The sequence below is a fragment of the Paroedura picta genome, chromosome 15 (assembly GCF_049243985.1).
Source record: "Paroedura picta isolate Pp20150507F chromosome 15, Ppicta_v3.0, whole genome shotgun sequence".
In the NCBI taxonomy this organism is placed as follows: domain Eukaryota; kingdom Metazoa; phylum Chordata; class Lepidosauria; order Squamata; family Gekkonidae; genus Paroedura; species Paroedura picta.
In genome coordinates, this window is record NC_135383.1 from 27,471,578 (window position 1) to 27,484,236 (window position 12,659).

Here is a 12,659-nt window from a genome sequence, read left to right on the forward strand (position 1 = left end):
AAGGACCTGTCCTCCCGGGAAGCCTTTTCCCCCACTCCCCTCGGGTTCGTCCTGGGAAAGGAGCATGCGCAGAACGAAGCCTTTCCCCAGAACAAAGCCTTTTGTGTCCCCCCCACCCAAGGCTGCGGTTTGTTTCCAGGGAAAGGAGCAGGCCCTGCTCCTTTCCCGCGACCTCCCCCCTCGGCCAAGGCGGCTACGTGCTGTCTTGTAGGCCCTTTGGAACCTTGTCACCCCTGATAGGGGCTGAATATCATTCCACCAGGCTGGAGACAGGGCCAAAAGTGCCCTGGGTCTGGTCGAGGCCAATCACACCCCTTTGGGGCTAGGGTCTACCAGCAGGTTGGAGTTTGTGGAGCACAACACTTTCCATGAGACATATTTGAGTGTTGTGCATATGGCAACTGGAATAATGTTGCTTTATCCCTGACATTGTCATCCCCAACCCCTTCAGATATCACAAACTGAATTTTTTATCAAATTCAGCAAAGTGAATTTTTTATCAAACCACACTGTATTATGATGACTTAGTGGCTTTTCTTTTTGCCTGTTTTTGGCCAACAGTATGATCCCTGCAATGATGCCTCTCCCTAGAGGGCCATACAGAGCTGATTAAAGGTAAGTGACTTGTTTTCCTTGGTTGCAGCTGGGCTGTTGGTCTGAATTGGCAGGGGCCCCTGTTATGCCAAATGCGTGTCTGTAAGGACACGTGTCTAAATTTAGTTGTGGGGAATCAGCTAGTAGAGCCAGCAAGAGGCAGCGTGGCATAACGTGGGACCTTGTATTGCACAGTTTACTGGGTAATTATGTCACTGAGATACAACCAAGGCAGACAATGATCTAAACATGGAAGGACTTTATTAACATACACTAATTAGACAAAAGACAACACATGTGCACTCTAACATAGAAATGTACATTCCTAGCCCCTAGCACACAAGGAAAAGGCTTATAGGGGAGGAACCTATACTAAGGGTTGATTAGAAGTGATATCTATCTGTCTTCTGGGTGGAGCAGAGTTCCGGAGGTCCAGGGAAGCAATTTGGGGCGACGGACGAGGGACCCAAGACGAACGTCAGACAGACTTTCTGTAGCCTGGAAACTGACTGCGCTTTGTGGCTGTGGGAACCCAATATTTAAAGGAAATTTGTGGCCTGAGGTTACAGGGGGCTGATCCTACCTTGTCCAGGGCTTGGACAAAGAGTTTTATGGCCAGTAACGATTGTAGCCAGGTCCCAACAAAGAAATGGGTTGCTGAGACAAAGAAACTAGCTGCTGGGAATATGAAGAAATATTTCCTGTCTAGAAGGGCTGCTGGCCCATTTCTGGCAAATCCTGGATGATTGCTTGTGCCTGGGGATAGTGGTAAGGGAAAAGACAAAGACCAAATCTTGGATTAGATTTGGTGTTGAAAGAGAGTGGCCAGTTCCCTTTACGAGACAATGTGCTTGGCTGGCTGGAGGGGAGTCTTGGGTGGGGTGCCTTTGTCTCTCTGTACTTGCCAGGGGTGCTGACAAACTCCTCTTTGTTTGCAAGCAAGAAGTTTGAGGGAAGCCTAGCTCCAAGTCCTGCTTGAGAGCAAGAAGTGGATTTTAGTTGCTCTCCCATTATGCTTTGCAAGGCTTGACCTGGCTTTTCTCTCTCTGGTGCCAGAGTCTGCGCAGGAGTGTCAGGAAGGGTTGACATGGGTGTGCCAGCCTTTGATGGAGGGGTGACAGCCCACATAACACCCCGCTCAGTTTTACATCTTTCTACTAGCCCTTAATGGACAGAAGCCTGTCCTGCTTTAATAATTTACAACACCCAAGAGCCAGAAGCCTTTTCTTTCTCTCTCCCCACACCATTCATTGGGTTTCTATAGAAATCCATGCAGGCTTTCTGCTTTCACCTTACTTTAGGCAAATCAGTAGCAGTTTATCCCCCCCTTTCCAACTTTAAGTAGGGAGGCCTCAGAGAAGGGGGGAAACCTTCATTCAGAATATCAAAGGCTGCCTGTTATTTGCCATGTGATGGTAAGTGCGATTCCAAATTGATCCACTGGAGTGATTAAAGGAGTAGGCAGTTTTATCCAGCAGGCACTGATGACAAGCAGAACTGCCTATATTTTGGAAAGGCCTCTTGGAGAGGTTGTACATTGGTGACACTTACAAAATGATTGGTTGCTGGTTGGAGTTGGAAGTGTAAGAGCCAGCACTACCTAGGGTTCTTTTGAGTGAGGCCCATGGAGTCCTACCACTGCAATGGTGCAATCTGTGACATCTTTTACCAGCAGAACTGGTTGGAAGCACACAGATGCTGAAAACCAAGCTGTTCTGGGGTCTTCAGCAAAAATGAGAGGAGCATTTCCTTACTATCCGGGAGAAGAAATATGCTTTTAGAATGTTGGCTACTTTGTCAGGCAAAACCATAGTGGGTTTGACAATCAGAGAGGCAGCAGAACGCTTTCACGTCTCTTTTCAGTCATCTTTGCTTACTAATATGGAATTTGTTGTCACTTTTGGACATCTATAAAACTGTAATTGCCGGACACTTAATCTTCTACTTTCAAACATGTCATTGTCAAACATAATTTTTTGTCTTCTACGAGACTGCTCCTGGGGTAAAGCAAGAGTGTGCATTTGTCTGCCCTTGGACTGGCTTCTAAAAATCAGTCCCCGTGTTCTGTGACTAATGTGTTGCTATTCCACGCTGGAAAGTAAACCTCCCATATGTCTAAATTAAGCCCATATTAATGAGAAAAGTGGAGGCGTTTAATTGAAAAGTTCCATGCCTTGCAGGCCTGCTCTCAGTTATGTTGTGCTGAGAAGTAATTTGATCTTGGTTGGATGACTTTCTTAAAATAGTTGAGAGAATGAAAACATGAAATGAGCCTTCTAGGCAAGCCTGATCCCTTCAGATCTCAGTAGCAAAGGAGGGCTGACCCTGGCTAGTATTGGGATGGGAGACCCCCCAAGGATTCCTCCAAGGAACTCTAGGGGTCATGAAATGGAGGCTGGAAATGGCATGCCAACTCCAAACGTACTTTGCTTAGCTACCAGACAGTCCTTCGATCTCCTGGCTATACTACACACATGCCATATGATAAATATAAGAAATATCTAGGCACAAAGGAGGAGGATATGGAAGGGATGAAACATATGTAGCCCAAAGGATCATCTGAGATTACTGCTTCTTCTGCATAAAGGTTTTTCTCTGTTTTGGCATTCAAATTGGAGCTCTATATGATGGCGCTTCCTGCAAAGTCATGCTCTAATCCTTCCCCAGTTGGCCTTTTCCTGTATTCGATACTCCCAGACCTGCTTTGTGGGAAGCGTGCAATCCAAGCAACGATTATGCCATCTAGATAGGAAGGGACAGCTTTGTGTTGGCACCATTTTCCTTCTGCCTGCTCCTTGCAGCAATGCCACTGTTTTCAAAAAAGCAGTAAATACTATAGGGATATAACAATTACCAATTTCTTCTGGATAGTCCAGGCTTAGCTTGACCTCAGCAGATTTCAGAAGCTAAGCAGGGTCAGCCCTAATTAGTATTTGCATGGGAGATGTCCAAGAAATATGAGGATTATGATATGGAGGCAGCAAATGGAAAACCAACTCTGAATGCCTCGTCTTAAAAACCCTCTGAGGTGACTGGATAGCACTTTCCTCTACTGTATCAATTATTAACTTGGAAAATTTGAGCAGGGAAGATGCCAGTAGATAGAGGAAAGTCTGCAGAAAACAGCTGTGTAGCTACTCACATACTGAATGTTTCATGGGTGGCAGATATGAATGCAAAACAAAGAATTCTTGCCATGTAGATGAGCATTTTACTCGTTTTCTGTCTACATGGAGCTTTTCAATGTGAAACAGCTTTCGAATTCTGGCTGTGCTGTCAGTGTGTATCCATTCAAGCACCTCCATTTGGCCACCTCATTCCCATCTGCAGCAATGAAGAAGCCACACTTGCTTGGCACTGCAGGAGCACTTGGGGAGGCACATGACACTTGGGAAACTCTTAGGGAGGGCTTCATATGTCAAAGGGCCTTCAGATTTGATAGTTATTTTATTTTAAACTAGAAATAAAGCCCATTTTATTCTGCAATAAAATGGGTGCTAGGAGCCGGTCTTCTCTCGGCCCCGGGAGCGGCCTCACCGCAGTGAGGCCGCTCCCGGGGGCGAGAGAAGGCCGGCTCCTGCCCCCCCTCCCCAAGTCCCGAACGGTGTTCTCTCGCCCTTGGGAGCAGCCTCGCTGCGGTGCCGCGCATGCGTGTTTGCGGCCACGCATGGCGCAAACGCACATGTGCAGCCCTGCGGGGAGAGGGAGCCGCGGACCGTGTCAGGGCCTTCACAGCCCGGCACCAGGCCACGGCCCGGTTGTTGGAGACCACTAATATAGAGCGGCCTGAGCTGAAAGGGAGGGCGATATATAAATATAATAAACAAACATAAAAATGTTCCAAGAGTTGGAAGGAACCTCAAGGGCCATCTAATCCAACCCCCTGCACAATGTAGGAACTCACAACTACCTGCCTACCCACAGTGACCCCAATTTCATGCCCAAGTGATCCCCCTCCCCCCTCCAGCCTGGCCTGGAGGAAATTCATGTACCACCCCACAATGGCAATTAGCAATTCCCTGAGTATGCAAGGAAGGGCCACAAGAGACAAACACTGGCACATCCCTTTATGTCCACCCACTCACAATCTGCCTAAGTTCATAAAATCAGCATTTCTATCAGTTGATTATCTAGTATCTTCTTTAAAAATTCCAAAGGTGGGAAACTCACCGCCTCCTTAGGAAGCCTGTTCCACTGAGGAAATACAATGTCAGGAACTTCTTCTGGATGTTTAGCCAAAAATTCTTTTGAACTAACTTCAACCCATTGGTTCTTGTCTAACTCTCTGGGGCAACAGAAAACAACCCACTTGAAATGACCAAAACCAATCAACCACCTGAAACAGAAAAAGCCAAATCAACCAAAGCCAAAGCAACCATACAAGAAACCAGAACCAGGGTACAACCCTAGAAACTAAACAGTTGACAACCCAATGAGGAAATATAAAACCAGACATGAATAGCTCTCAATCATCGAGCCCAAATAAGGGCATAATAACAAGGGGGGATCCAAGGGGGCCAGGGATCCTAATAATAAGGGGAAGAGGCAGAGACGGCGGTGGGAGGAGGCTGGACAATAGAAGGGGCTTGAAAAATGATCACGCTCAAACCCCTTCTAACCTCCGCCCCATCTCTCGGGTCACTAGGGTGGAGACAAAGGTGAACAACCCACTTCCGACACTGATGCTGTGCAACGCCAGGTCCATCAACAACAAAGCCTCCACTCTGCAAGCGTATTTCACAGAGCAGGGGGTAGACCTGGCGTGCCTGACGGAAACCTGGACCAGGGACGGTGAAACAGTCGACCTTAAAGAGCTAACCCCTGCTGGATTATCCGTCCACCATCAGTCATGGACTGTGGGGCGGGAAGGGGGGGTGGCAATCCTGATCCATGACAACATCTCCTTCAGGGCTCTCTCTGCGCCGACAATCCCAGGAATTGAATGTGTTGGCCTCGGGTGGGGCACAACCAAGAGTATGGCCATCTGGCTGGTATATCGCATGCCCAATGCACCTCCAGATTCCCTGCCATCCCTGCTAGAGGTGGCGGCTGCCTGGAAATTACAGTTCCCTAGACTATTAATCCTGGGGGACTTTAATGTCCATGCGGAATTGCCATTTTCTGGTAATGGGCTGGACCTGGTGTCAGCCATGGCAACACTAGGGCTCTCTCAATTTGTTGTTGGCCCTACCCACCAGGCAGGCCACACCCTGGATCTGGCATGGGGTCAAGCGTGGATCCGGTCACAGCTACTGCCGTGCCATACTCGGACCACTATACCCTGAAGTCCCAGCTTAGGCTGCCACCTCCTCCTCAGTTGTGCGCCGAGCACATTTCAGCTCGCCCACAGAGACTTATGGATCTGATTGGATTCCTGTATGCTCTGCGGGATCGAATGCCTCCTGGCACTTCTCTAGATGGATTAGTCAGTGACTGGCATGACAGATTGCCAGCCGCCATTGATGTCCTCTCCGTCCCCGGAGCTCCCAGACGTCCTCTCTGTCCCCGTCTCAAGCGAGCCCCATGGTACACCGAGGAGCTCTGCGAGAGGAAACGGGAACTGAGATGAATAGAATGAGTTTGGAGGAAGACTCGTGATGAAGAATCGAGAGCATCTTATAGAACACAGTTAAGAGCCTATGAAATGGCGGTGAAGTCAGTGAAACGCAACTTTTACTCGACTAGTATTGCATCTACGTACTCACACCCAGCACAACTATTTAGGGTAGTCCAATCTCTCTTCACCCTCGATGAAGGGTGCCAAAACAATAGCCAATTTGACATTAGCTGTGAGGCATTTGTGAGTCACTTCGCAGACAAAATCTCGACTCTCTGCCATGACCTCCCACCAACTTTGGACACAGAAAGTGAACTAAAGGCTCCTTGGCAGTCTTTGGAGAGAACAGTGAGTTACTTCAGATGACTGTCATTAGATGAAGTGGACAGGATGCTAGCAACAACAAGGCCAACCACTTGCCCTCTAGACCCGTGTCCATCGTGGCTCCTAAAAACACCAGACATAAGAATAGGAAATCCCCTCTGGGAAATAATCAACCTCTCCCTTTCAACAGGAGAATTCCCGGAAAGATTAAAAGAGGCAGTGGTAGGCCCGTTGCTCAAAAAACCATCCTTGGCTGCGCAAGAGCCTGACAACTAGCACCCCGTCTCGCATCTGGTATTTCTGGGGAAGTTGGTTGAAAGGGCTGCTGTGGGCCAAATATCAGCATTCCTGGAAGAAACTTCAGCCCTTTACCCATTTCAGTCGGACTTCTGGCCTGGCCACGGGGTGGAGACAGCGCTAGTTGCCCTGACGGATGACCTCCTCCACCAGCTGGACTGAGGCGGGTCAGCGCTGCTGATATTATTAGACCTGTCAGCAGCGTTTGATACCACCAATCATGAGCTCCTTGCTGACGCTGGGATACAGTGGACAGCCCTCAAATGGTTGATCTCCTTCCTCCAGGGTCGCGGACAGAGGGTAGCAATAGGAGAGAGTTTCTAGCCGTCACCAATTCACATGTGGAGTCCCACAAGTGGCAGTCCTCTCTCCTCTCTTATTTAATATATGCGCGCTATTGCTCAGCTGGTGAAGAGATTTGGGCTGGGATGCCACCAATACGCAGATGACACCCAGCTCTTCCTCCTGATGGATGACTGCCCTGACTCCCCCCCCCCCGAATCTTTAGCCCCCACCAGGACTGAGCTCCCCAAAGAGATCAGGATTTCCACAATTCCGCAGGGCGTGCAAAAGGGAGCTATTCCACCAGGCATTTGGTGAGGCTGACTGACCCATAACATCTACAGGTCGTCCCCCCCCCCCCCCAGACTGAGGGACCGAACCTACTGAGGGAGCATCAAAGTTATTGTTAAAATCTGTTCTAGTTGGTATGTTATTGTTATATTGTTATATTGATTTTAAGAATGTTCTATGTAAATGTTTCAAAATGTTTACCGCAGGGCGGTATTAAACAATCTAAACATAAATAAATAATTAAACTTTGCTCCATCTTATTTATGACAGCCCTTCAAGTATTTGAAGATGGTTATCATATCACCCCTTAGTTGTCTTCTCTCCAGGCTAAACAGATCAAGCTCCCTCAATCTTTCCTCATACAACTTGGTCTCCAAATCCCTCACCATATTCATTGCCCTCCTCTGGACACAATCCAGTTTCTCTACATCTTTCTATAGTTGTAATGCCCCAAAGTGAACATAGTACTCTAAGTGAGGTCTTACCAAAGCAGAATAAAGCAGTAACATTACCTCACATGAACTGGACACTATACTTTTTTTAATACAGCCCCAAATTCCGTTTTCCTTTTTAGCTACCGAGTCATACTGCTAAGTCATGTTCAGTGCCTTGTCTCTTCTCACATATTCTCCCCCGTTTCTGATCCCTCTTCACATTCTCCCCCACTGAGTCTTGGTACATGCAAGATGGTGCTTCATTACAGAGCCCCTTCCGCAAGTTTATGTGGGTTAGGGCTGTGGGTTTCTAACCCTAGCCTTCCTGCAAAGGCATTGACTCCTGACTCTGCTTAAAACAGACTATCAAGATCTGGGGAGGAAGCTCAAGCAAATGGGGGCACAAGTGGTATTCACTTCAATCCTGCCTGTCAAGGGAAGAGGAATGCATTGGGAAAGGAAGATAATGGAGGTGAATCAGTGGCTGCGTAGTTGGTGCCGGCAGGAGAGATTTGGTTTCTGGGACCATGGGATAGGCTTTCTTGAGGAAAGCCTACTAGGACCTGATGGACTGCACTTATCGAAGTTGGGGAAGAACGTGTTTGGCAGGAACCTGGGGAGATTCATCAAGAGAGCTTTAAACTGAAGCCACAAGGGGAAGGAGACGTTCAACATAGGGAGTGTAAGGAAGGAGACCGATCGGGTGCAGCCCAACCAGGAAGGCCAGCTCATAGGTAACCAAAAGGAAAGGGATTCAGATGCCTTTATACTAACGGCCGAAGCATGGGCAATAAGAAGGAAGAGCTGGAACTTCTCATGCTGATGGAAAGGTATGGTCTAGTAGGCATCACAGAAACTTGGTGGAATGATTCTCATGATTGGAATGTAATAGTGGATGGATATGAACTGTTCAGAAAAAACAGAATAGATCGAAGAGGTGGAGGAGTGGCACTGTATGTGAGGAAAGGGCTTACCTGTCAGGAAATTCTAGAGAAGGAGAGTATATCTACAGTGGAAAGCATCTGGGTGAAAATAAGCGAGGGGAAAACAAACTGTGGTGGTTGGTGTCTGCTAACGATCGCCTGACCAACAAGAGGATGTGGATGCTGCACTTTGTGAACAACTTGAGAAAACATCCAAGCAGCAGGACCTTGTCATCATGGGTGATTTCAATTTCCCAGATGTGTGCTGGGAAACAAACTCTGCGAAGCACTGTAGATCTACTAGGCACTGTGGATCAATTATCAGAAAGGCCAAAGCTGAGAGTGAGCTAAGATTGGCCAGGGAAGCCCACTGTAACAAGAAAAGATTTTTCAGTTATGTGAGGAGCAGACGTAAAGTAAAGGAGGCAATAGGCCCACTGTTGGGTGCGGATGGACAAACTCTAACAGAGGATTCAGAGATAGCAGAAAGGCTCAGCGCCTATTTTACATCTGTTTTTTCCCCACAGATCAAAGGGTTTAGGCGCATCTAGAGATGGCAGTAGCCAAGAGATAGTGTCTGGGTGGCCGATTGACATGGACAGAGAGGTTGTCGAGAGGCAGTTAGCAGCACTGGATGAGTTCAAATCCCCTGGGCCGGATGAAATGCACCCGAGAGTGCTCAAAGAACTTTCCGGAGAACTTGCACAACCCTTGTCCATCATCTTCGGGACTTCTTTAAGGACTGGAGTTTTCCTGGGGGACTGGGAGAGAGCAAACGTTATTCCGATCTTCAAAAAAGGGAGGAAGGATGACCCGGGAAACTACAGACCAGTGAGTCTGACCTCTGTTGTGGGGAAGATAATGGAGCAGATATTAAAGGGAGCGGTCTGCCAACATCTGGAGGACGATTTGGTGATCCAAGGAAGTCAGCATGGATTTGTCTCCAACAGGTCCTGTCAGACTAACCTGGTTTCCGTTTTTGACCAAGTAACAGGTTTGCTGGATCGTGGAAGTTCGGTTGATGTTGTTTACTTGGATTTTACTAAAGCTTTTGATAAGGTTCCTCATGATGTTCTGATGGATAAATTGAAGGACTGCAATCTGGATTTTCAGATAGTTAGGTGGATAGGGAATTGGTTTAGAGCAGTGGTCCCCAACCACAGGGCAGCGGCCCAGTCCGGACAGCGAAGGCCCTGGCCCTGGTCTGCAGCTCCCTGCCTCTGCCACGCATGCGCGTTTGCCCTCGCAGCCGGTCCGCAGCCTGAAAAAGGTTGCGGACCACTGGGTTGGAGAACCGCACTCAAAGAGTTCTCGTCAATGGTGTTTCATCAGACTGGAGGGAGGTGAGTAGCGGGGTACCTCAGGGCTCGGGGCTCGGTCCGGTACTTTGTAACATATTTATTAATGAACTAGATGAGTGGGTGGAGGGACTACTCATCAAGTTTGCAGATGATACCAAATTGGGAGGACTGGCAAATACTCCAGAAGATAGAGACAGAGTTCAACGAGATCTTCACACAATGGAAAAATGGGCAAATGAGAACAAGATGCAATTTAATAAAGATAAGTGTAAAGTTCTGCATCTGGGTCAGAAAAATGAAAAGCATACCTACTGGATGGGGGATATGCTTCTAGGTAACACTGTGTGTGAACGAGACCTTGGGGTACTTGTGGATTGTAAACTAAACATGAGCAGGTAGTGTGATGCAGCGGTAAAAAAGGCAAATGCCATATTGGGCTGTATCAATAGGGACATCACATCAAAATCACAAGATGTCATAGTCCCATTGTATATGGCACTGGTCAGACCACACCTGGAGTACTGTGTGCAGTTCTGGAGGCCTCACTTCAAGAAGGACGTAGATAAAATTGAAAGGGTACAGAGGAGAGCGACGAGGATGATCTGGGGCCAAGGGACCAAGCCCTATGAAGATAGGTTGAGGGACTTGGGAATGTTCAGCCTGGAGAAAAGGAGGTTGAGAGGCGACATGATAGCCTTCTTTAAGTATTTGAAAGATTGTCATTTGGAGGATGGCAGGTTGCTGTTCCCATTGGCTGCAGAGGAAAGGACATGCAGTAATGGGTTTAAACTACAAGTACAACGATATAGGCTAGATATCAGAAAAAAGATTTTCACAGTCAGAATAGTTCAGCAGTGGAATAGACTGCCTAAGGAGGTGGTGAGCTCCCCCTCACTGGCAGTCTTCAAGCAAAGGTTGGATACACACTTTTCTTGGATGCTTTAGGATGTTTAGGGCTGATCCTGCGTTGAGCAGGGGGTTGGACTAGATGGCCTTCCAACTCTGATTCTATGATTCTATGACTCCTGGTACCACCTGAAGTTGTACTGCTTACCCCCCCCCAGGGGGGGTAACCAGTTTGCTCTGCAGCAGCCAGGTTGGTTTGCCAAATGTTGGAGGTGGTACCACTTGCCACAAAACTGTGTAAGGAAGGGAAAAGCTTAGTCACAGATGGGGGAACTGGAACGTTCAAGGCAGAGGTGGTGGTTTTGGAAAGACCAGCTGTATGCCCTTTCCACTGGTTTCCCTCCCACCTAAGCCAGTGAAAAAGCTAAGAGGTAAAACAGAAAAAGACCATGTAAAGCTTTCCCTTATTCCTTTTTTAAACCAGGGACCTGAGGCTTTTGCTGCCTTGTAGACTGACAGGAGAGGACAGGAAAGGGGATGGGAGGATATAGTCTGCCATAGACTACATGTTATGAATGGAATGAAAAACCAAGATATTAAATGCATTGAAATTTTGTATGGGATTGGGGGTGGGTGTGATCAGCTAGAATTGACCCCCTAGAGTAAACATAGCAACTTGAGGGAGCACCTTCCTGTTAGCATAAACATGCCCGTTGCTAATTAGACCAATTAACAGATTTTATACTTTGGAAACACAGAAGAAAATGTTACTGTGCAGAGTTGTTGACACTCTGTGTGTGTGTGTGTTTTGTGGCTTTGTCCTGCAGTCCTGCAGTCAAACAACAGTGTACCCAACGCCTTCTGAGAGTCCTCTTTGACCACTGTGGCTGCCATCACTGAAAGGCTAGGCAATTGGGTTGTGTGATGCGGCCGCCAAAGCTGCTGTTCCCGCCTATAGCAGCTAGCGCCGTGCCGCAGACGCAGAGCTCTGGCTGCTACCGGCGGGAACGGATGCTTCGGTAGCCGAATCGCACAACCCTACTAGGCACAGAGGCTATGCCGTCCCAGACCAATCTCCCCCAACCTTTCTTTATACGTCTTGGTCTCCAAACCCCTCCAAACCCCTCACCATCTTTGTTGCCCTCCTCTGGACATGCTCCAGTTTGTCTACATCCCTCTTCAACTGTGTTGCCCAAAACGAACACAATACTCCAAGTGAGGTCAAACCAGAGCAGAATAAACCGGAACCATCACCTCCCATGATCTGGACACCATACTTGTTTGATACAGCCCCCAATCCCATTTGCCTTTTTAGCCACCAAGTCACACTGCTGACTCATGTTCAATGTATGGTCTAATAAGACTCCTAGATTCTTTTCACACATGCTACTGCCAAGACAAGTCTCTCCCATCCTATATCGGTGTATTTTGTTTTTCCTACCTGAATGCAGAACTTTACGTTTGTCCCTATTGAACTTCATTTTATTCAGTTTAGCCAACTTCTCGAGCCTTTCAAGATCATCCTGTATTCTCATTCTGTCTTCTGTTGTGTTTGGGGTAGTTTCCAGTTTAATATCATCTGCAAATTTAATAAGTATCCCCTCTAATCCCTCATCCAAATAATTGGGGCAAAGTCCGTTGTCTCCAAGAATACAACGGACGTTAGAGCTTGGCAGTGGGAAGAGAAAGGGGAGGAGTTGTCCCATCTGTAAGGGCATGGGGTTGAATGTGTGTGTTGTGTGGGAGGTTGTGGTGGCATGGTGGCAAGTGAGGACATGGGTGTGGAGAGATGGGTGTCAAGAATCTGTGG

At 47.7% G+C, this 12,659-nt stretch overlaps 1 protein-coding gene across 9 annotated transcripts in view; it reads left to right on the forward strand.

The window, feature by feature from the left end:
- Positions 1-12,659, forward strand: part of CUEDC1 (CUE domain containing 1) — a 145,744-nt gene that overhangs the window by 33,786 nt on the left and 99,299 nt on the right. For 8 of the 9 annotated variants that reach the window (XM_077311589.1, XM_077311586.1, XM_077311587.1 and 5 more), the window contains exon 2: positions 562-615. The exons of the other annotated variant lie outside the window; for it this stretch is intronic. The gene's annotated coding sequence lies outside the window, so the exon portion shown is untranslated. The remainder of the gene's footprint in view (positions 1-561; positions 616-12,659) is intronic. 9 annotated transcript variants of the gene reach the window in all.